This window comes from Camelus dromedarius, chromosome 1 (assembly GCF_036321535.1).
Source record: "Camelus dromedarius isolate mCamDro1 chromosome 1, mCamDro1.pat, whole genome shotgun sequence".
Taxonomy (NCBI): Eukaryota; Metazoa; Chordata; class Mammalia; order Artiodactyla; family Camelidae; genus Camelus; species Camelus dromedarius.
Genome location: NC_087436.1, coordinates 13706855 through 13731160, shown reverse-complemented (window position 1 = coordinate 13731160; position 24306 = coordinate 13706855). Strand labels below are relative to the sequence as shown.

The 24306-nt window shown below is 44.6% G+C and overlaps 1 protein-coding gene and 1 non-coding gene across 4 annotated transcripts in view; one reads left to right on the top strand and one right to left on the bottom strand.

The window, feature by feature from the left end:
- The window catches only part of TMEM131L (transmembrane 131 like), a 159737-nt gene that overhangs the window by 41721 nt on the left and 93710 nt on the right, over positions 1-24306 (top strand). The window lies entirely within an intron of this gene.
- On the bottom strand, positions 21361-21433 carry TRNAT-UGU (transfer RNA threonine (anticodon UGU)). The gene has a single exon. It is a non-coding gene; the product is annotated as a tRNA-Thr (tRNA).

Sequence of the window (24306 nt, the reverse complement as noted above, 5' to 3'; positions counted from 1 at the left end):
CTGGCTTACTTCACTTAGAATGACAATCTCCAGGTCCATCCATGTTGCTGCAAATGGCATTATTTTATTTTTTATGGCTGAGTAGTATTCCATTGTATAAATATACCACAGCTTCTTTATCCAGTCATCTGTTGATGGACATTTAGGTTGCTTCCATGTCTTGAAGACAGCCCACAGTTGAATCAGATTTTGGATAGTTTTTTTTTTTTTCAGTCTTTGTCCTGTTTTTCCCTATCATCCCTGTCTGGTTTTGAATTTAAGGTCTATCCACGCAGGAGTCTTAGAGCCTTCAGATCCAAGAGGATGCATACCTGGGGCAACTTTGAAGCCTTTCTGAGGGACCTATAATACAAAGGGAATCAATTTCAGATTCTTAGATCTTGGGTGTTACCAGTCCGAATATTGACCTGCCCAAGGAAATGCCTGTGGCCCAGGTGGCCTGCTGACTCTCCTTGTAGAATTACCACTCTTTACAGGGAAGGCACACCTCTCATCTACCCCTGGTCATAAGGGTGCCAAGAAAAGGGATAATTAAAAAACTGGTGTGGCTGCTGAGAGAGGGAATGACTCAAAGGACTAGGTAAACGGTCCTTTGCAAATAAATTTCCCATTCTTTACTTGCAGTAAAATTGAAAGAAGACTTCGTTGAGTGGTCAACTGAGAGATTATAAAATATTATTTTTAAATTATTTATTAAATAATTAATATTTTATATTAAATTAAATTAGTTATTAAATAATGAATATTTATTATATTAAATAGTGATTAAATATTATTAGTCTTTGCTAGAAAAATCTTTTTCTATTTCCATCCACCTGTTTATGTGAGCACATTTTCTCAGTGCCTACATCTATAAGAACTAAACATAATAATAGCTTTCATGTGGAATCTTGTCTTATTCCAGTAATAAGTAATAATCTTCAACAAGGAATGACTAATGGGAGGGAAAGTACCGTCCATGTCATTAAGATATACGTTTCCAGTAAAATTTTACTTAGAATACTTTATAATATTTCTTTGGTCAGTTTTGTTTTTATGATACTATTATATTTATTATTATTGTTATTTTTAATGGAGGCACTGGGAACTGAACCTAGGACCTCATGCAAGCTAAGCATGTGTTCTACCACTGAGCTATACCCTCCCCCCCAACTAATTGTATTTAATTCAATTTAGAAGAAACTTTTAACACTGATTTTAATGGTTAAATCCATAAATCTCAATTTGCTTACAGATTTTTGAGGTATGATGGACTTGCAAGCATAGGAGGCTGTTAGGATGGGATCCTGTGCGGAGAGTGGAATGGAAAGATGAGGTCAAGAAGAAAGGGAAATGATGTACAATTTCCAACTCTTAAGGAGTTTATTCATGTATTTTTTTAAAATGGATGTTGGTGTGTGGGAAATGGTGATGGAACTTAAACTAGAATAGATATATTTAAAAGCGATATAATAAATAATTTTATTTAAAAATCATTGTTCACAATATGCCAGAAATCATAGTCTTTGCAACCATTTAAAATTACAGTGTGAGATTTTTGCATGTTAACTTAAAAATGCATAGGGTACATAGTTTTTCCAAATCTGCTTTCGGATTATGCGGACAGAAATGTGAAGGCCTGTCGCGGGGGCGGGGATGGGGAGGAAGACAGGGTCATTTACTTTTTTTCCTTCATTAAAATAGCTGGAAGGATGATACACTTGGATATTTTTAAGCCTCTCAGCAATATTTGAACAAAAAAAGGATAGTTGCCAAATTTTATTATGGTGTCCAAAAATGCACACCCTTTTTTTTTTTTTTCCCTAAGATGACTTAACTTTTCCAGGCCCATTCTGTCTGAGCCTTTGTTGATAACATTCCTGTCATCTCCCTGCCTTCTGCCTTCCTCCTGCGCTCTTCCATTTGAGATACGCAGGCCCGTTTGTGTTATCAGTAGACGGTGGTTGGGTTTTAACTCACCAGTTTGTCCTCCTCAGGTATGCCTTTATCTTTTGCTAATTTTCATTTTTATCTGTTGGTTTTAGTTATCAAGGAGTTTAGAGAGATTGGGAATGCCCGGAGAAGTAGATGGAGCCCTGGAGAAAGGCAGGATACACATGGTCGCCTGCTATTGCCAGCAAGCTGTTTGAGTTTACAGATCCTTTATGTCACTGGAGTGCACGGTGGGGCGGGGGCGGGGGCGGGGAGCTGGTGTATGTCTGCCTTGCTGCCTTCACCTGAGCACGTTTGTGCCCTTAGTGGAGGAAACTGTGAGATCTGACTACAGAAAGCTTATTTCTGTTGTTTCTGGATCTCGTCTGGGTAGGATAGGACTTCTCTATCAGTTTTGAGTTGATAGTTTTGAAAAGATATACTAACCAAAATATATTTATCAAATGAGTAAACTGAAGATCGGAAAAGGGCAGAAAGAGTTCAGTTTGGTTTTCACACTTGGTGAACTGATTAGATCTTGGGCGAACAGGACAGGGATCCTTGTTTTCTTGTTGGTTCTCTGAGTTCCAGCACGGAGGTTTCAGAGCAGTGCAGAAGCTGCCACGACAGAGAAATATTTAATAAGAAATGTAACACTTGTGAACTTGGGCTCCATTCAAACATGCCTTCCTGCTTCATTCTAGCTGCTGTATTAATGGATGCATCTCCCATCTGGTTGGTAGCCAGTGTCTTTGTGTTGGCACTTGGAGAAGAGGAAAGGGGACACAGATGATATATTTGATTGCTGGGTGGTTTAAATGTCAGCACATTAAGACGTGCCCTTGTGAAAATGAATATGGCCCTTAAGGATTTTAGCCAAAATTACCTCTGTGTTATATCATGCTAATATTTGTTAAGAATTATGCTAAAAACTCAACTTTTGACTTATTTTTTTTTTTTTTGTGCCTAGTGAGATTTAGGGCATGGTTGGGATTATAACGAAATTTATTAAATGCAGAACACTTACTGATTTTTTTAAGATGTCAAGTCCCAGATAAGTCTCGCTCTCCCTGTCTCTCTCTCTCTCTTTTTTTTTTTTTTCCCTCTTACTCTTATGGATTTTAAGTGATGCCTTTGAGCAGCCTTTTTTTCAGGTACCATTTTTCCCTCAGATGTGGCCTGGCACAGACTTTGGAAGCAGAAACCTGGGTTTGAGACCTGGTTCAGCCCCTCACCCTGGGAAAGCTTGGTCAAGCAAACCCCTGCAAGCCTTGATTTCACTTCTGTAAAACAGACTAATGTCCGTTTGCCACAGCTGCTGGGAAGGTTTAGTGCACGTGCACATAAAGCTCGTGGTGTGGGCTCCACTCAGTAGCAAACACTCCCCGACAGGACGGGAGGCTGTCGTCAAGCAAGTGCCTTGTGACTCTAGCACCTCAGTGGCTTTGCCCTGGGCCAGTTTGTCTCAGCTCCCGTGAGAACTGCTGCTTAAACGATGAGAAACGAGTCAAGAATGTGTAGTGACGTAAGTAGGAGGACATGTTTCCGTTTTCAAAATGGAAATCATTTTTTCATTTAAATGCTTAAGAGATCGCAAAGCTTGTTTTTGAGTGCCTGCTTTGTGCTCGACACTTTAAAGCCCTTTACAAATGGAATCTCATTCAATCCTCCAGAAAAACTGTGAGCTGGATACTATTAAGGTGGGTGGAATTACCATCCCCATTTTATAATAGGAAACTAAAGTTACAGTTAATACTCACTCAAGCTTGCTCAGCTGGGAGGTGTAATGCCTGTTAATTTTTTTCTTAGAAAATACCGTAGAATATAAGGAAGAAAATTAAAGCACCTTTATGGAAATAGTTACTGTATTTTAAAAAACAGCAGCTTTATTGAGATTTAATTTACAGTTCACACAATCCCACATGCATGCACCCTGTGTAGGTGCCCAGTCCAGTGGTTTTTAGTATATTAGCAGCTGTGTAGTCATCACCACCATCTAATTTTATTTTTATTATTTTATTTTTATTTTTTTAAACTTTTTTTTAATGAGTTATAGTCATTTTACACCACCATCTAATTTTAGAACATTTTCGTCACCCTCAGAAGAAACCTCACACCCATTTGCAGTCACTTCCCATCCTTTCAATCCAGTCCCTGACAACCACCAGTTTACTTTCTGTCTTTCTGGGCTTGTCTGCTCTGAATATTTTATATAAAGGGAATCATGCAGTATGTGGTCAGTCTTTTGCGACTGGCTCCTTTCATTTGACATAATGTTTTCAAAGTTTACCACATTGTAGCATGCTTCAGTATTTCTTTCCTTTGTATTACCAAATAACGTGCCCTTGTGTGGATATACCACATGTCTATCCATTCATCAATCTCTGTACTTTTGAGATGTTTCCAGTTTGGGGCTGTTATGAATAATGCTGCTGTGAACATTGGTGTGCAGGTTTTTGTGTGGACATATGTTTTTAATTCTGTTAGGGATATATAGCTCAGTGTGGATTTGCTGGTTCCTATGGTAACTCGATGTGCAACATTTTGAGGAACTGCTGAGCTGTTTTCCAAAGTGTCTGGACCATTTTATATTCCGACCAGCAGTGAATGAGGGTTCAGATTTCTTTACACCCCCATCAGCACTTATTAGCTGACTTTTTGATTATAGCTGTGCTAGTGGGTATGAAGTATCTCATTGTGGTTTGGATTTGCATTTCTCTAATGACTAGTCATGTTGAGCATCTTTTTATGTGCTTATTGGCCATCTGTATTCTTTGGAGAAATGGCTGTTCAGTTCCTTTGCCCATTTTTAATTGGGTTAATTGTATCTGTTGTTGAGTTGTATACTGAAAGTTTTTAATGTATCCTACCAGAACTTTTTTCTGTTAAATAGTGTATTATTTTTACTGTACATTTTAATTTTTTTAATTAAAAAATTTTATTGAAGTACAGTCAGTTATAATGTGTCAGTTTCTGGTGTGCAGCACAATGTCCCAGTCATGCATATACATACATATATTCATTTTCATATTTTTTTCATTAAAAGTTATTACAAGATATTGAACATAGCTCCCTTTGCTATACAGAGGAAACTGTTTTTACTGTATATTTTTTAAATAAGATTTTTTGACACATATAACCTTGTAACTTGATTTTTTCCCTTTTTTCCAGCTTTACTGAGATATAATTGACAAACATCACTGTGTAAGTTTAAGGTGTACGGTGTAGTGAGTTGACTTACATATATTGTGAAATGATTACTACAAAAAGTTTAGTGAACATCCATGTTGAATTGATACAATAAAAAGAAAAAGCAAAACATGAAAAAATTTTTTTCCTTGTGTTAAGAACTCTTAGGATTCACTCTCTCAACAACTTTCCTGTATATCCTACAGCAGCGCTAACTGTAGTCGTCATGTTTTACATTACGTCCCTGATACTTACTTATCTCGTAACTGGAAATTTATACCTTTTGACGCTTGCCTCCAATTCCCCCTTCCTTCATCTGCCACCTCTGGTAACCATATGTCTGATCTCTTTTTCTGCAAGTTTTTGGTTTTTAGATTCCATACATAAATGAGGTCATACACTATTTATCTTTCTCCGTCTGACTTATTTCACTTTGCACAATGCCCTTAAGGTCCATCCATGTTGTTGCAAATGGCAGAATTTCGTTTTTTTTTTTTTATTTTAATGGCTGAGTAATATCCCATTGTACATATATACCACATCTTCTTTATCCATTCATCCATCGGTGGACACTTAGGCTACTTCTGTGTCCTGGCCGTTGTAAATAATGCTGCTCTGAACACGGGGGTGCAGATATTTTTTTCAAGTTATTGTAGCTTGGTTTTTAAACTTAATGTATTCTGACCATCGCTTCTCATGTTTGCTTTGTAGTACATTATATAAATGTTCCATAATTTAAAGTCTAATACTTTATGGGATTTATTTAAAAGGAAAAAAGAAAAAAAACCCACATTTGCATTTGCATCTTTGAACAGTTACTTCTTTAGGAGGCATTCCGAGAACTGGAATTACTGGGTCAAAAAGTGGGCATGTGTTAAAGCCTTTGAAAGATATTCCCAAATTGCCCTCCTGAAAGGTGGTTCTGAGTTTTAGTCTCATGCCAGGGTTTTAGGGCTGCTGTTTGCCCACAGACTTCCCAGCACTGAGCCACCAGCATTTTGTTAATCTTTGTAATTTCAATCTAAGAGCCCAGATTGGTGTTATGTACCTTTCTTTCACATTCATTTATTAATGCAAGTGGTTGACGTCTTTTCTTTGTTTCCCACCACTGGACTTGTTTCCTGAGCCTGGAGGTTTCCTCCCACGCCTCCTACAGGTCATCTCTGCCTGGACATCCCCCGTCTAGGAAGTGTCTCCTGCCCGCCCCAACCTACTCAGACACAGACACGCTTAGACTCTGTTTCACGGGTCCTTCCCAAGGCCCTGGGAGGGAGCCTAGGAGTGTGTTCACATGGTTATGTTTTTATTAAATTTTCAGAAGTAAAATATATTGTGTATTTTTTTCCCCCTTAAACAACCCCTCCCCACCCCAAGCAATAAGTTTCAAGCCCCACAAGGACAGATCTGCCCTTGCCAGGGACGTGTTGGGTGCTCAGTACAAAACGGAATTGAATGAAACTCATGGAGTGTAGGGCTCAGTAGCTTTTCTAGCATTTAGGCGAGGAACCTTTTGTTCACCTGACACTTGGTTCCGTGGGCTCATGAAGAATACGGTAGCAATGAAAGAGATGCTTTTCGAAGGTTTTTAACAGTTAAGGTTTTTAAGTTATTTTCTGGGCAGTATGTGTGTTTATGCAATCATGTGTTCCCAAACTTTGTTACTCAGAAGTTGAAAGTCTGTTTTGGCACATGCCTGATTTCCTGTGATAACCTAGTTAAATTACTCAGTGTGCTTATAGCTGCTGCTGCTTCTTTGTTTTTTTAAGACTCACTCTGTGATTCACCTCTTTTAAACTTTATATGGAGTTAGGAGTCTTTTGGGACCCTATTTTAATGTCTTGAGAATTTGCCCGACTTGAGTGATGAGGTTTCAAGGTGATTTGTTTACCTCACTAGTTTTCTTCCTAAACTTATTTCAAGTGTGTATTTAATAACGGGGTGAAAAGAACCCACGAAGCCTTTTGCCGAGCAGAACGTTTCTGAACGGGGCGCACCCGCAGGACGGTCCCTTGACTCCAGCCTGGGCCGAGTTTAGAACTGAGGCAAGTCAGCAGGTGTTTGAGTTCTTACAAGTTCCCCCCGAACGTGCTCTGCCCTGTGACGGTAGGGTTGACCACTTAATGTAGAAATGTCATTTCCTGAGCAACTTTGGATAGCCCTGTTGGATGCTCCTGAGTATTTCAAAAGGCAGTGTTTTGGGTGTCAGAGAAAGCTGTGGCAGCCAGGGGGCGAGGCAGGGCATCCAGGAGCAGATCCGAAGAGGAAGCAGAACCAGACGTGGCTGAGCCCAGGGTCGAGGTCTGTGAAAATAAGCAGCATGTGCCATTAGCTGAGCAACTGTTACTGGCCTAGAAAAGCTTGAAAACACAGTGAAGAACTTAGCTTTGTCTCAGCATTAGCTCGCCCTGCAGGGAAATCGTGTGTGACAACGCCGCGTGTGTGATGTTGCAGGGTGGGGGGCGGGCTAGACTTGTGAGATTCTGGCTTCGTGATGCTTGGAAAGGCAGAATTGGGTTAAGTTATTGAGAAATTTCATATTGATTCAAATCATGGGTGATAGTTTCAAAAAAATAAAGACAGACTTTGGTATCAGTTAGTATAGGTTTCCTGTAAAACTCAGTGCCTATCTGGGGGCCCAGACTCTCTTCGCAGTATCCTGAGGGTAGTTCAGAGCCAGTGTTCAGCTTTTGGATGGAATCTTAGACTCCGGGGGACACAGTGCTGGTCATTTAGGCATTGACTGGTGGGTCTTTCCCTTGTCTGTTTGCTCCACATCAGGGCAGCCACCTGGGAATCCTAGTTGTTGGGGTCCTACAGACATTGGTTCATTTGCTGTATTTTAAACTCTTGACCACCTTTCTGTCTGCCCTGTGATCAGTTTATAGTCTTTATGCGCAGTACGTTTCTGCCCGCCCTCCTGGAGGGGTGGTACTCTCTTGTGTGAGTGGCTTGTCAAGTGGGTGAGTTGGCCGTGGGCGTTCAGAGTGGATGGGATGGGGTGGCGGCAGGCGATACTTTGTGTTCTTTGCTTAGAGATTTGGTTGAGAAAGCTCTCTGCGATTTCGACAACACTTGTCCTGATGTCATACATAAATATTATCTTTCTGAGTTGCTTGCTTGGGGCCAAGCTTTCAAGGAGAGTTGCTGAAGTGACAAAAGCTGTGATAGAAAATTTGGTAGTGGCCCAGCGTACTTAGTTTTGAAGTTGAAGACTTTGGACCCAAACCCAAATGGATCATAGGTCTCCCACTTTTATCCTTGCCTTGGGGGCTGTGAAGTTGTACTCAAACCTCAGGTGACACTGACATCAAAGTGGAGAGAAACTAGGACAAAAGCAGGGAGACACTTAATTGCTGTGGGAGGAGTTTGAACATCTTTACCTGTTGGCCAGCACGTTTTGAGGATGCACTGTGAGCAATTTGAAACTTGAATTCTTGGGTCTGCATTAGAGGGAAACAGTGGGCAAATGTAATTTTAAAGCAGATACATGAATTTAGTGCATATATGACCTGGCCAATTGTAGCAGCAGGGACAAAGGAAAATGGTCCTTCAGGCGGTCGGATCAATTGGTGCCCTCTTCTTGGTTTGCATCAGAGCCAAGTGGCTTCTTAGGCTTTGAGGCAGAAATTCACTGAGTCTCTAGGAAGATGGCCTCTTGGCTGTTGTCACACTCTTCTTTCACACAAGGACTCTTTGAAGAACTGCTCTACCAAGGGTCTGCTGGGTGTAAGAAACAGGGTTGGATGCCGTGGAGGACAGGGAAGTCTGACAGCCCTCGCTCGACCACAGGGAATTTACAGTGATGCATGTGAAAACAAAACTGGCAGGGTGAAGCCCAGGACAGAAATGCCACGTGAGGGATGCAGGGACCTCCCGGGCCTGGACAGACATGCCCTTTTCTTCCTCTGATCTGACTTAGGGGGTGGGGGTCTCTGGAGGCTTTGAACATCTGTGGTCCATCTTCTTGGGTGCTGATTTTACTTAAGATTTGGGAGATTTTTTTAAAAAAAATCTTAAACCGCAAAGCTAGAGTGCTTAGTTTGTATCTTAAGAATAGACAATGAGCCTTTAATTATTTTTCACATTTTAGGCAGGAAGCTGGGGAGGCCCCGGGCCCCCGGAGCAGCTTAGTGTCCTGTATCGGGCGCTGAGGCGGGGAGGTGGAGAAGCAGTGGCTCAAGCTCGGGAAGGAAGACCTCTCCTTTCCCTACTGACTGGCTGGGCTGGGCCAGGAGCCCTTTGAGTTACACGTGGGGCCGGGGATTCGTACTTGAGTTGGGTTAATGATCACAGGTAAAGACCTGGAGCATGGCTTAGTTTCTCTTTGGAGCCAGTTAATGGGAAGCCCTGAGGAACCTTCTAGGGGATGGTCGGAGCGTCTGCTTTTTCTGTTGAGGTCTTTGTATGCAGCAGTTCAGTGGCGCCCTGAGGTTGTAGAGCAGGTGGCCCACGTGGATGGGCTGCAGGAATGGGTGGGTGGAGGGACTTGCAGTCCTGTCCCCACTCTGCCCCCAGGGAAGCCAGTGCCCTGTGTGTGTGTGTGAGAGACAGGGGCCAGGGGAACCCCGAGCGGGGACACACACAGGCTTCAGCCGCTTTCAGTGGTGTCCTCTTGGGCCTTGTCTCTTCACGTGTAGACTGGGGACGATACCTACTCTTCTGGGGTGGCCGAGGAGACAACTTGTATCAGGTGAATATGTGTTAGGTATTTGGCTAATTGTGGTGGTTGTGTTCGGGGTAATGGTGCTGATATCATTGGAAGGGAAAGGGGTGGCTGTTTCTCCCAGGAAAATTCTGGGCCCTGGCTTTCTAGGCAGGAGTGTCTCAGTACACGTATCCGCCCCTGATGTGCTGGTTAGGAAGTAGACAGTCTGTGCATCCCCCAAGAAAAATATGTCTTGTTAAATACAGATGGACCCTAGTTTAGATATGATACGTTCCCAAAGACTGCTCTTTTAAAACCTTTATTTATTTTAATTGTGATACATATATATATATAATATACAATTTACCATTTTAACCATTTTTGAGTATACAGTTTAGTGGCATTAAATACATTCATGCTGTGCGACCATCACCACCGTCCATCCACAGAACTCTTTTCATCTTGCGAAACTGCAGCTCTGTGCTTTTTACCTACCGGCTCCATTCCTGGTCCCCCAGCCCCTGACAGCCACGCTTCTGCTTCCTGCTACTATGAGCATGACCACCCTCAGCACCTCGTGTAAGTGGAAGCATCACAGTGTTTGTCCTTCGGGGACTGGCTTATTTCACTGAGCGTCATGTCCTCGAGGTTCTTTCCGGTTGGAGCCTGTGTGGTCTCTGTTTTGCTGTTGTTCTTTGTTTTCTTTCTTATTCTTGTTACAGAAGAGATACGTGTTAATTTCACAGTCTTTCAACAATGTAGAGAAGGAGGCAGACACTCCGGAACGCTCCTGCTGAACATAACCCCTGCGAGTCTGGTGTCCGCTTCTCCTGAGGCTGTGTCTCAGAGCAGAATGGCTTAGAGTAGAATTGCATGTACACTGGGGCCTCTGGCCTCCCCTCTGGATGTGAGGGAACCGTGGGATCTGAGTCGTGAAGACAGTGGGGACTCAAGCGTGAGTCAGTCTGGGGCTGTGGTGGGGGAGCTGGGAGAGACCATGGAACAGAGAAGTGGGAACCCTTAACCGCCTTTTATGAAATGGGACATTCTCATCTTTGAAGCTTCAGCTTGTGGGTTTTGAGTTCCTGTTGTGTGCCCTTTAATTTCAACTTTCTAAGTTCCTAAGGGTGTAGTAAATAGGTGTGCTGGCTTTCATTATGTGCAAATATTAGGAGGCCTCAGAAGGATGGGCTCTTTTCTTCGGGGGATGGGCGGTGGTGGGTGGTGGGCTGGGATGGAGGCCATGTGCTGGGCATCAGGTGAGGCAGGATGGAAGCAAAGGAAGATTCAGGGCTAAGAAGGTCCAGGGTGTAGCTTTCAAGAAGACTGGCCCCTCCCCCTGCCTCTGGCTCCTTCTGAGAGTATTCTGATCTCTGCCTGCCTGACTCTCTGGCCTGTGCCTTCACTCTGCTAGATGAAGTTCTCTCAGAGTAAGGTCCTTCTGTTTTTAATTTTTGCAGCCCCAGCACGTCACTGGGGTGCCTTTAGTAGATGTTTCTGGAATGAGTCGAGAGCTTGCCTAGAAGGTGGCCGTTCCCAGCTCTCAGTGTTCGCCACGCCTGTTTCCATCCGCCCCTCAATTTTTCCATTCTTTACTTTCACTCTGGTCCTTACACCCCAACCCACAGGGCCTCCCCATCCTCCCACTCCTACCTCCCACGGACCACTTTCAGCTCTGGGTTGGCCTGAGGCCCTGCCTATAGTTGCCTTTGGTGATTCGGAAAAGTCAGAGGAAATCCCCGTGGCCTTTGCCCGGGCCGGAGGGCTCCTGGGTTTTCCCTTAGCCCACTCTGAGTACTCGGTGGTTCGGCTTTACAGGACTTCAGGATTGCGTAGGTTTTTGTGGCTTTGTCTATTCACTTAACTATCATGTAATATCTGTATGGTACTGTGTTTTCTTTGGTCTTAAAAAAAATTGAAGAACATTGTGCCTATAGGACGACCTGTATTTTTCTCTTTGGACATTTGTTGTGTCTTTACCATTTCACTTCAAAATAAGACCCAGAATAGAGTTTCCTGTGAAGGTAAAGTCCCATGTGTTATGTCAGACATCAGCAAACCACGTTCATGAAAACAGTCAGGATTACGATGCTTTTTAAGTAGAAGTATTTGTGAAATTTAGGGATTTCCTAAAGTTTATCTCCATTACTGTTTGTTGAATGGGATTCCTTCTGTGAGACGTGAGGTTAGGCAGTTCGTCTGAGGCTGGAGAAGGGGGCAGATGTCTCAGGAATGAGATGGAGAGGGGAGAGAGGCATAATAGTAAACAAAAAATTAAACTTTTAAAAGAAAGCATCACTGCATTGTGTGGGATGAGACTAGATCAGATGCAAAGCCCGAAGGTAAGACTTTGGGTAAAAAAGAAGGGAAAGTCTTTGAGGAAGAGGAACTGAGGTTCAGAAATGCATTAAGGCTAACATTTGCACAGTTGGGTGGCTGTTTTGAAGGAGGTGCTGAGGGGAGCAGTCAGAAAGGAGGTTGCGTGCTTCTAGCTAACCTCAGGTTTTGCTGTTGAATTTTCCTGTGCTCTTTAGTTAGCATATTCTTACTGACGGGATTGTAGGAAATAGCCTGCAGTTAGCTCGTGTTAAAATTAAAATGAATGTCCGAATGGAAATCACACCCAGAAAAGAAGCTATCACCCTCACTGTGCAGTCAGCCTCATAGATTTTACAGAAAGTTTTTTTTGTTTTTTACCCGGGGTCAGGGTGATACCTGGGATTCCAGCCAATCAACAGAGGCCGCAGGCAGTCAGGTAAGGGAGGCCATCCTAGGGGAACATCAGCCCTGCCCTTACTTCTCACAGTTTTCTGACTACGTTTCTCATTACGAAAGTCGTGTTTGGTGTAGCAAGATGAGCTAATTCAGTAAAGGCCAACCGGGATCGGGGCCGCCCTGGTCCCACTCTCCTCACTGAGGCTGTTTGACCAGCACACCTCACTCTGCGTGTGCAAGGCTGGCTTTCTCTCCCATCTTTCTTTAAGTCACTTCTGTTTGACTTTTTCGTTCTCTCCTGCAGAAAGTCAAAGGGGGAATTGGGCCACTGGCTGTGTGTGCTAGGTAGCCCTTCACAAAGCTCTGCACCCTGAGAGTTCCCTTCCGGTGCACGTGGTTTGGGGAAGGGCGCCGATGCACACGGCCAGGGAGGAGGGGACGGCCAGGAGCCGTGGCTACTTGGGACCGGCAGACCACGTCTTCTCCTAATACTTTGTAAATTTTAAAGACACCAAAAAGAAAGGTAGCTCATCACAGGCACAGAAGTATATAGTTTTTAATGGTGGACACTGCTGGCAGGTAAAGTGTGTCACAGGGAAGTCATATATTTGTTTGTTCTGTGTGTTGTTTTGGAGACAGCTTATATAATAGCTGTCTGTGCTTTTTGTCTGTTTTCAGGGACTCTGGTGAAGAAGGTAAGCTTATCTAGTAGCACATGATTGGTTGGTAGGAGGCCTGGGTTTCTCACGTGGCTTCTAGCTCGATCCCTGACCATGGCAGGTGGTCCTCTGGGCTTCCACTTCCTGGCCTGCCAAAGGAGAGATTCAGACGCTGTGGTCTATAAGGTCACGGCTAACACAGAAGCTCAGGGTTATGGCTTGAGTTTATTGCTTTATGTTAATTATTTAGAGGACTTGTCCCTGGGTCTTAGGTTTTGTGCAGCATTGTCACTGCTGTTTGTTTGATGCCTTTAGCTAGAACGTATGTAGCCCTTTGATTTTACAGTTTTAGTGTTGTAGTTTCTATGGGAAGATCTGATTGGCTTTCTGTGCCGGCTTCTAGGAGGTACTGTGGTGAGGGGAGCGGGGACTGTCTCTGGGGAAGGATGGCTCCCCTTGAAGACTGCACTGTCTGGGTGGTGCTGCCCCCTGACAGTGCTGAGGGTGTGGCCGGCACTCTGTCCAGTATCGACGGGTGACCTGCCCCTGCCCAAGTGTTAGCCTTTCCTGCCTTAGTGGACCACCTTGCCTTAGTTTTTCCTTCCTTCCATCTTTTTGGTACCATAGTTTTACAACTTGGGAGGCTTCTTTGATTTCTGGTCCTGTATGTTTCGAGTGTTGGCCACACTGGTTGTGTGAGCAGCTGCTCTCTCCCCTGGTCCGCCCCGAATTTCTCGGGCACGCAGTAAACCCCCGCCTGCCTGCGCCTGACGGGCCCCCGCCGCTGACTTCTGTCTCTCCGACGCGGATAGCAGTGTGGAGTCAATGGGATTTCAGATCTGGGGGTGAAATAGTTTAGCCTCCACTTACTTTCAGATTTTGACATTAGGTAATATAAAACAGGTGACAGCTTGCCTCTTTAAAGAGCAGGTTACTTTTAAAAATGTAAATTTACAAATCGACAGAACCCAGTGTATGAAAACAGGACAGAGAGTAAGCTGCTCTGGAGCTCCTGGCCGTTGGCATTGGTAGATCTGTGTGGGTTGGAAAATGTAAGTTTTATATTTAGTGCATCCTTTTCCAGTTACTGGAGAAAACTATGTGGCATGTTTGAAAATACTGAAAAAAGAGAACTGGTTTTAAAAATAGAGTGTGCAGACTGGTTGCAGTAATGCAGATAATCTATCCACCTGTGAACGTGCAGGGGGAAACCTCTGGGTTTAAAAACAAAACAGTTTAAAGCGATGAGAACAAGTGTCGGTTTAAAAGCAGGTAGAGGAAGGAAGGACTGACTTGAGAACGTGATGAAACAGCTTTCTCACTTCCATTTCCTCCTACCTTCCTCCTTTTACTTTCTTGAAAATATTGGTGTCGCCTCTTGGGGGCGCCCTTCCTAGGCCTGTCTCCTAGTGTTTGTTTCAGGAAGGCAATTACAACATGTGACAACCTCAGTTTTAATATTTTTTATTTATTCATCATCATGTAATTTAATGATTTTATTTGGGCCGGGGGGAGGGGGAGGTAATCAGATTTATTTATTTTTAGAGGACGTACTGGGGATTGAACCCAGGACCTCCTGCATGCTAAGCATGCACTCTACCACTTGAGCTACACCCTCCCCTGAGGGCTTCAGTTTTAGAGTTTCTGGTGGAAAGAGCACTGGGAGAAAGGGGCTTGGTCTGGGTGGGGAGCGTGCGGGCTGGAGATAGGGTGGACTCTGGAACATCACATCGGCCTGGCTTCTTATCTGGCTTGTATGCTGTAGGTGATGTGAGGCGCTGCAGTTTTGCTCTGTTTCTGTGGGGCACCTTTCTACTTAGTCTGATCTGGGAGGCTTGTGTCCTCTGGATTAAGTAAGGAAGGGAGGGTCCTGGGAGGTGAGGAAGGCCCTTCCATCGCCTTTCCCCTCCTTGTCCAGAGGGCTCCGGAGACCATTCATCAGTTGTCAGTTCCATGATTATTGGTGATTTCCAGGATATTTTGTGATTAATTTTATCCCGATGAGAAATTACACTGAATTCCATGTCCATGAACGCTGACTCTCACCCGTACAAGATGGAAATGTTCCATTCCATGTAGGGTTGGTGGTACTGGCAGTAGTAGAAGAAATGATGTGATTACTTTGAACTTTCTGTTTGAAGAAATTGCATGCTTCTAAAATGTGGTAGATGGGATGGAATCCTTTTACAAAAGAAATGAAAGTAAAATTTCCACTTAAATGAGCAAACGTTTGTGGGCGTGCGTCTTCCAGCCCTCAAGCCCATCTTGAAGAGAAACTCAGTGTATGTTTCCACTTACCGGAAGTATGTCAAGTCAGAGACCTGTGTGGACTCCTTATTTAGAAGCAGACGCTTCTGCTTTGGAAGGGAGTGGGTTGAAAGAAGTAGAAAAACCAATGAGAAGACTGAGTGGGAGAGAATCTTAATGCAGGTACAAATGTGATGCCAAATTAATCTAGGAGTAAAAGTAGTTTATTCACAGAAGACAAATTAAGAAATTAACATGCACCTCTGTGGCACATGGTGTGTTCTCTGGTCAGCTCCTTGTGATGGAAATGATTCCATTTGCTCGAGAGACCTCTCCTCCCTCCCCACCCTATCCAGGTAACTGTGGGAGAGTTTTCGGATTTGACATATGCCTGCTTTTAGAAGTCACACGGTGTATTGAATTAAGTAAGATCTGATTGCAAAAATGGACTCTGTGGGCTGTTACACAAGATGTTACCATATGTTGGTTTCACGAGACCTCACACACGCTTTAAGAGAAGAACCACTGACATTATTTCAAACCTGAGTGGTTCATAGTTCATACTGGTGTCAGATGTCCTGTTCGCAACACCTAGATTTCTTGCTGTTTCTGCTGTTCTTTTTTCTCGGGTCTCTGCTGCTGCTCTGAGAATACCAACTTCTTGTTTGTGGTCAGGGGCTTTTATGCATTTACAGGATCTCATGCTGTGTTGGACGTATAGTCCAGAAAATAGTGTGTAAGAAATGCTGGTTGACTTTGGGCTGATCTTGATCATGCTGATATTAGAGCTTCCAGGTGAAGGTTGTTTTACGATGTTTTTAAAATTAACCCTATCTGTTCAGTTCAAATATCATTCATTTGGTGAATGACAGAATTTGGGGGCAGAGAGTCAGTTTATTGGATGATACAAATCAGGATGCTAAAGATCTTTAAAAAAATTTTTTTTAAATTGAAGTATAGTCGATTTAAAATGTTGCGTTAATTTTAAAAGATCTTGACAGACTGCATTTTGAGCTGAATCAAAGAAGAAATTCAAAAGGTATCTGAATGAGCATGGTCCCCACAGGAAGGGGAAATGCAGAGTAGAGAGGCCAGTGGGGGAGGGAGACCGGAGGGGTTTGACTGCTTGGGGGCGAACGCCACATGGGTGTGTCAGAGGCGAGGGCCTCTCATCACAGTAGGCTGGCCTGCTGGACACGGTTTTGGTGACTACTGTTCGGTGCAGCCGTTTCAGAAGCACGTTTAACTCACGGAAGTTCAACCTCTGGATCACGAAGGAGTGAGTGGGTCTTCCCGCCATGGGACTCTGTGGCTGGCTGGCGCAGGGCAGGCGGTGCTGGCCGAGGCAGTGTGCGGGTCCTGGGGTCTCAGCCCACAGGGCGCCCCTGGCTGCGTGGGCCTAGGGCAGCCTCCTGAGGAGGGATGAGGGGGGCGGTTCCCTGTTGCTCTGGGGCTCCTTCCTGGAGGCCCAGCACCAAGCCTGCCCCCTTGAACCCTCTCAGTGGTCTCATAAGCACCTAGTTCCCTGTATTAAAATCCCTTTCTGCTGAAAGCAGCTAGCCTGTTCCCTGCAGCCTGACCCTTGCTGGGACTGAAGCATTTTATAATGGGAATGAGCTGCACTGGAAACATGTTATCACTGGGAGGGTCCCGGAGTGAATGCAGATAGATGGATCGATGGATCTGTGGTCCCTGGATGCACACACTCCTACTGCCCTGATGGGTGCAGGGGTGGTGGGGTTGCTTGAGGGAGTTATTCCCAAACACAGATTTCCAGGCTCTGTCCCCAGAAATTCTAATTCAGGAGGAACTGGTGGAGCCCTGGATCCGTAGCTTTTTAAAATTTGTTTAAGTTCTTTTTTGGGGGGGGGTAGTAATTAGGTTTCTTTATTTTTAGAGGAAGTACTGGGGATTGAACCCAGGACCTCATGCATGCTGAGCATGTGCTCTATCACTTGAGCTATAGTTTTAAAAAGCTGCCCCTGGTTGTCCCTAAGAAGTGGCCAGACTGGATACCAAGGGACTGAATCATTTCTTGACTCTAGGAGCTGATGCTCATGATTCTTTTTAAAAGGGAGGAAATGTTAGGAGCCATACATTTAAAAATTCCACTGCTGGGGGATTTACCTTTTCTTGGATTTAAAGGGATTAATTCTATAACTGCTGCCAGTATGTGGCAGTATTTCTAGTGTGCAGTGTACAGGGGTTTCCCTCTTTTGTTATTACTAGAGGAAAGGAATATATTTGGAAAGTGTTACTGAGTATAGAATGAAAATTGCGTTGTCTGTAATGAGAGTTAAAAATTTAACTGAATACTTGATATCCGGCGCTTTATTGTATAACTGTGGCATGTCACAGTGTCGTCCCCGCTTTCATCGTGTAAAGTACTGTTAGTGTAGTTTCTTATCTCTGTTTATAGTTAAAGGGAAGCCACAATGGGGGCTGTTTGAAATACGGAAATGCCTCCTCAGAAGAGAGGTCAAGGGGTTATTTGGAGAACCGGAGAGTTCAGAATCATTGAGCAGGACTGAAGTTCATTGCGCGCTGCAGGCCCGTGGTTTAAGGATCAGGGCTCACGCGTCCGTGGAGATTGATGGCAGTGGGAGGACCTGTCTTGGTGTCAGCACTTGTGTCGCTCTTATTTGATCTCCTCCATCTAAAAAAAATTAAGCCCCAAACAAAAGCCCACAATCCCAGTTCTGATTTCTGCCCTTCTCGTGCTTTTGTACCTTTCGGAAGGTACATACCAGTCTAACGCATGAAGTCAAAGGGCGCCTCCTTAATGGAAATGGATTTCGCCCTGGATGTTTGGAGTCCTCGTAGCAGCAGGGGTTATCTGTCAAGTGGGGCTCCACTGAGGGCCAGGCCTTCCTTCCCCTGCAGCTGCCAGGCTGCTTGAAATGAGGCGGAGTGATTTTGCACTTGGATAACAGGCAGGAATTAACTGCAGCTTATTACAGAGTGCTGCATAATGACAGGGATGCAGCCCGCGCTCGGCAAGGGCATCTGCACACGGCATTTTCATTATGCATACGAGGGGTCTGTGTGCACAGAAAGGAAACGAGCCTGGAGGGCTTCTGTGGGGACATGTCTGAGAAGACGCATCTGTAGAGACAGCCCCCTCTTCCCTTTCCTGCACTGCATCCTGACAGAGTGAATTAGGAGGCTGGCATGTGTACTTGCCTTTTTTTTTTTTTTTTTTTTTCTAAAAAAATCAGCTTTATGAGATATAATACGGATACCATGTAATTCACCCATGTAAAGTCTGCAGTTCGGTGTTTCTTAGTGTATCTGCCAGGTTGTGCAGGATCACCACCATCTAATTTTAGAGCCTTTCTGTCCCTCCTGAAAGAAGCTGTGGTTCTTTTACGAAGAAAATCTAGTTTATACTTTTTAAGGGACACTTTTTTTTTCTTGGTGGGGATGCTTCCTCCTGAAGCCTGTTGCAGAATCATCCTATTTCTCAGAAAGCGTTTGTTTTCAGACATCAGATGTATTTTCATGTTCCAAGGGTTACCAGCTTTCCTAATTTTTGGACCCAAGCTCATGAATTAGGTTTTAGTGACCAGGTTCATCTAACTACTGGTTGGAACCTTTTCAGCTTTGAGTGATAGATTCCAGTGGAAAGGAATTGATCAGTTCACATGACCTGGAAGAAGGAGGGCTGTCGGCTTCAGGAGGAAGCGGAGTCAGGGATTCTCTCTCCATCCCTTAGATCTTTTATCCCCGTGTTGGTGACATTCACCCTCAAGATAGCGGGGGGACTGGGGGTGGGAGTGGGGGACAGTCTGCTCCCACTGGTGCTTGAACCCGGGATGCAGTTCAGGGAGCAGGAGCGAGGTCATCAGGTGCCGGACCTCACCTGAGCTGCCTGTTTTTGGGTACCTGCCGTTTGTAAATATTACAGATTTTGACTTATTTCTTCATTCTGGAATCGTGAATCCACACATTCAAGCAGTTGAACCATCTCAGGCATGTTGCAGTAACAGATGCTGCTGATTGGGGTGGTCGGTCAGAGGATTTGAACCGGCTCGGGCCTGGGGGCTGCTTTCCAAAGAAAGACCCTCCCCAGGCAGGCGGCAGCAGACAGGGTCTCTTCTTATGGCTCTAACTTACTTTATCCACACGTTTCAGTGCCGTATTTTTCTCAGTAGACTCAATAGCCTCTCTGTTTTTTAATTTCTTAGTTTTCTCAGCATGTTTTAAACAACTACAGCATTTGCAATTTAGCAAGTCACTCTATACCCTTGACATGACTAGACCTGACTTTTTCTAAGGTGAATAAAAAATATAACTTAACCGGACATTGGTTTTTAAAACTGTTCTATACATTGTTTGTGACCCCTTTTTTAAAAAAAATTAGATTTGGTAAAGATTTATATTGAAACTTGGGAAACCTTTTTCCATGACATTTCCTGTGGTTTCTGATATATTATGGTGAGGCTGACTTTATACTCAATAACTGAAAAGATATTCTGAGGCCTGAATTGTGATTTTATACATCCGTGACGCTAGTTGAGAAGTTTTTCTCCTATTCAGCAAATCGTATTGAGCCACTGTTCTCTAAATGCTTGGGACACGTTGGCACACAAAATTGGCACACGAGACCAAAATCCCTGTCCCAGTGGGGCTTATAATCTAATAAAATATGAGAAAGAGACAGCAAACCTCAGTATAATAAACAACTACAGTTTTGGACCAAATATGCCACACTGATGAGGGATGTTGAGGGTAGGGGAGTATATATGGGTGGGTGGGGAGGGCTATGTGGGAACTCTGTGGGAACAGAGTTCACAGAAAGGAATTTTCTGCTCAATTTTGTTGTGAACCTGAAACTGCTCTAAAAGAATAAACTCTATTTAAAAAAAAGCGCAAAAAAAACCCCCCTACATTTTTGGATGTTTGAAGGTGTTACGTCGAATGGAGAAAGTTGAAAAATGGGGCAAGGAAAAAGAGGGTGAGGATTGTGGGCTGGGGGCTGTCATTCTAAGCAGACGGGGTGTCTAGGCTCGTTCAAAGAGTGAGATTTTACAAAGATTTGGAGGAGGTGAGGGAGTTCACCGTGGGAGAAGAATGTTCCAGACTAAACAGTAAGTGCAGAAGCCTTTAAAGAGGGAATTAATGCCTGGAGTGTTCAGAGCAGCGGGAGCTGACCAACTGTGTCCCAGGGAGGGGAGGGGACTGAAGGTGGTGCGGTCACTGGGGAGAGTGTGCTGTGGGGTTCATGTGAGACCTGTGAAATGGGGAGTTATAGTGGAGTCTCAGCACAGCAGTGATGTGGTCTGAGTTAGGTTCAGGCAGGCCATCCTGGCTGGTGTCGACCTAAACTGTGAGGAAACCACGTGAGGCCACTGCAGTCAGTAGTCAACAGACGGAGAGATGCTGGTACCCGGGCCAGGGCGGAGGTGGGGAAGGTGGTGAGGGCCTGGATATGTTTTGAATGCAGAGCTCCCAAGCTCCCCAGTAGACTGATGTGGAGTGCAAGGCAGAGAGCAGTCAAGGATGATTCCAAGGGTGTTGGCTTCAGCAGCTGAAGGTGAAGAGTAAGGTGGGGTAAGGGGAAGAGTTTTGTTTTAAACTTAGTTTTTGAATGTCTTCTAGACTTCCCAGTAGACCTGTAGGAGTGCTGGAATTGGAGAGAGGGCTGGGCCCAAGATGTGGGATTTGAAGACTGTATCAGATCAGTGAGTGAACGGTTGTAGATGGGAAAGGAGGAAGCCTGGGGCTGGATGGAGCCCAGGGGTCTCTGTGGAGAGAGGTGGGGGAGGAGGAGCCCAGAGAGTCAGGGAAGTGGAGCAAAGTAACAAGAAGTGTTTGGGAATTGAAAATTTAAAAAAAAATTGAAGTATAGTTATTTATAATGTTGTGTTAGTTTCTGGTGTACAGCGATTCAGGTATACATATATATAGTCTTAAATTTTTTTCCTTTTTTTGGCGGAGGGGAGAGAGAATTTATTTATTTCATTTTATTTAGTTGTCTAAAAAAATTTTTAAAGGAGGTACAGGGGATTGAACCCAGGACCTTGTGCATACAAAGCACACACTTTACCACTGAGCTATACCCTCCCCCATATATGTATTATTTTTCATATTCTTTTTCATTATAGGTTATGGAAGATATTGACTTCAGTTTCTTGTGCTATACAGTAGAAAATTATTGTTTATTTATTTTATGTATAATAGTTTGTATCTGCTAATCCCAAACTCCTAAGTTATCCCTTCCCCTCTTCCCCTTTGGTAACCAGAAGTTTGTTTTCTATGTTTGTGAGTCTGTTTCTGTTTTATAAATAGGTTCATTTGTATCATTTTTTTTAGGTTCCACATATAAGGGATATTATATGATATTTGTTTTTCTCTGTCTGGTTTACTTCACTTAGTATGATCATCTCCATGTCCATCCACGTTGCTGCAAATGGCATGATTCCATTCTTTTACCTTGAGGAGTAGTAGGGAATTGGAACTTTTGTTACCTTTTAAATAACTTATAAATGTGGAAATGTGTTACTTGAATCAATCAAAAGAAATAATTACAAGTTGTATGTAAGATGAATGTACCTTCCTCTTACTCTTGAGTTTTCTGAAGGCACATACCTCTGAAAAGTGTTAATATTTTCAAAGATATTGAACCACTAGACAGTTTCAGAAAATCGGCAGCAGGGTGGAGGGAAGCGTTACCCGTCCCCGTCCCCCCCCCCCCCCCCCCGACCCCGCTCCTAACATTGCCGGTCCGTGTTTTGGTAATTGCCTCCTCGCTTTCCTCTGTGTGTTTTTAGTTGTCATCGCGCTGCACATGCCCGTCTTGTTTCCCTGTATTTACTTGTTGGCAGCTTTCCCCGCCACGTTGCTATTATTATCTTCACAACTCGGTCTTTACTGGAGAGCTCTACTTGTTTTGCAATCGCTGTTCACTGATAAAACCTGACCCTTGCCTTGCCCTCCCTGCTCTGCTGGGCCCTGGAGCCGGGGCCGGCTTCACACTTGGTCTGAGAATGCGGGAAGGAGAGAGCGAAGTGCTGGACGAGCAAGACCCGGGCTGGCCTGGCCGGTGGGAGGGGAACCAGCCTGCAGGGCCGCACAAAGGGAGGGCGGGCCTGTGCCCAGGGGCCTCTGTCCTGGGCCCTAGTGACCTCGGGGCCATTCTTTCTTCCGTGACATCTTCAGTGATTACATTTCAGTGCCTCAAGGCTTTGAAAGAGAAATTACAATTTAAAAGGAAGACTCTTCATGCACTATTTGCATATGAGTGGCGTCTGTATAATTAAGAACAATTAAATTCTCTGGGCTGGATTGAAAGGGAGGCGCCTGCTACTCTTTCAAGTGGGGTGCACCTGGAGCTGGCGCTCCCTTGAAGTAGGTTGGAGCCATTCTGCCCACCTCCCCAGCTCTACCGCCCTCCCCAATAAATGAAATTCTGAAAGATTCTTCAGCCTTGTCCCGATTTGCTTCTGTAGTCTTTCCTATTGAACGTGAATCTTTACTATTTTGCTTTGATGCTGGCCTAGAACTGACACGTTCCCTGCCCCCACCTCCCCCTGCTCTTTGCAAAGCTCTTTACATCCAAATTTCATTTAATCTCCTCACAGTGGACCCAGGGGGTGTTATCTTAATTTTACAGTAAACAGAAATTCTGGTTACATGGACATTAGATGATCTCAAGCATTCATCTGGCTCGTTGAGACTACCTTTGTGTATTGTTCTCTGATGGGGACCCAGTGAGTGACTCTAGGCCCTGGGACTCCAGCAGATTTCTTTCTTTCACTGCTATAACCCTCTTATCATCCTTGGACTCCTTTCCCCCGAGACTGACTAGGAAGCTGGACCCAGTCTGGCCCCCTTTTTCCCCTTCTGATTTTGCAGAAACTCTGCACTTCATCACGGTGTGGAAGAACTTTGGGTAGAGCAGGGAGACGGGCGTTTTCTAATGCAGGGTTCCCGCCAGCCACCCCCGGGGTGGGAGCTAGTGTGTGTCAATGACTGAGGAAGCTGCAGCAGTCTTTAAAGAGTAGAATAACTTTCACTCCCCGCGCCCTCTCTGCAGTGGGGATGGTGTTAGGCTCTGACTGGCAAGGCCCCTTCTGGGACTTTATTCCTAGAAGTGGGGACAGTCACCTTTGTGTTCCTTCCAGCATCTTTTGGTGTTCTGCTGTGGTCACGTGGTCTGGGTTCCCTGAAGTGTGTGACAAAGGTCCTTGGGGTCCCTGGGTGGGACAGGTCCCTGCCTGTGAGGTTATGAGGCAGGACAGGATGCTAGGTTCTGAACGAGAAGGTAGTTTTTGTGTGCCCAGATCTGAGGACATTTCTCACTTGGCACCAGCCTGTGACCAAAGCCACCACAGGCCACCAGCACAATCGGTGGCTTTCCCCAGTGTCGGGCAGCAGGACCAGCCTTTCTTTACTCAGCAGTTTTCTTTGTCTTACTGTCAGGTTTGGGTTCCTTTTATTGCTTTCACCACTTAGCCTTCTGATTTATTGGGGAGCTCTGGTTCTGGACCACAGGAAAGGCTGGTGGTGCTGGAACTCACCTACCCGGAGTTGGCAGAGGCTGGGGGATGGCGCCGTTGTGTAGTGTGGGTTCTGTTGGGCAGTGGTCACTGGCAGTTTCTGGTGTTTGAAATGGGTGAGAGCTGTTTCAGTTAGTCTTAAGTTTTGAGGGAACGGAGTTACAAAATACCAGTGATTTAAAACATGATAGAGTTTTTTTTTCTTTCTCTCTCTCATATGACACCTCTGGCTCCAGGAAGTCTTCAGGGAACCCACTCCCTCCAGCTCCCCGTGTTCCTTCCCCTAGGGTACCAGGCCTGGCACTCAGGGTGGATACATGGGATTAACAGCAACAGATGGGAGGAAGGAGTGCAGGAAAGGGCCAGAGGCTTCCTGGCAGCCTCCACTCGAACCTTCCACTTACACCTCGTTTGCTGGAACCTGGTTCCGGGACCATTC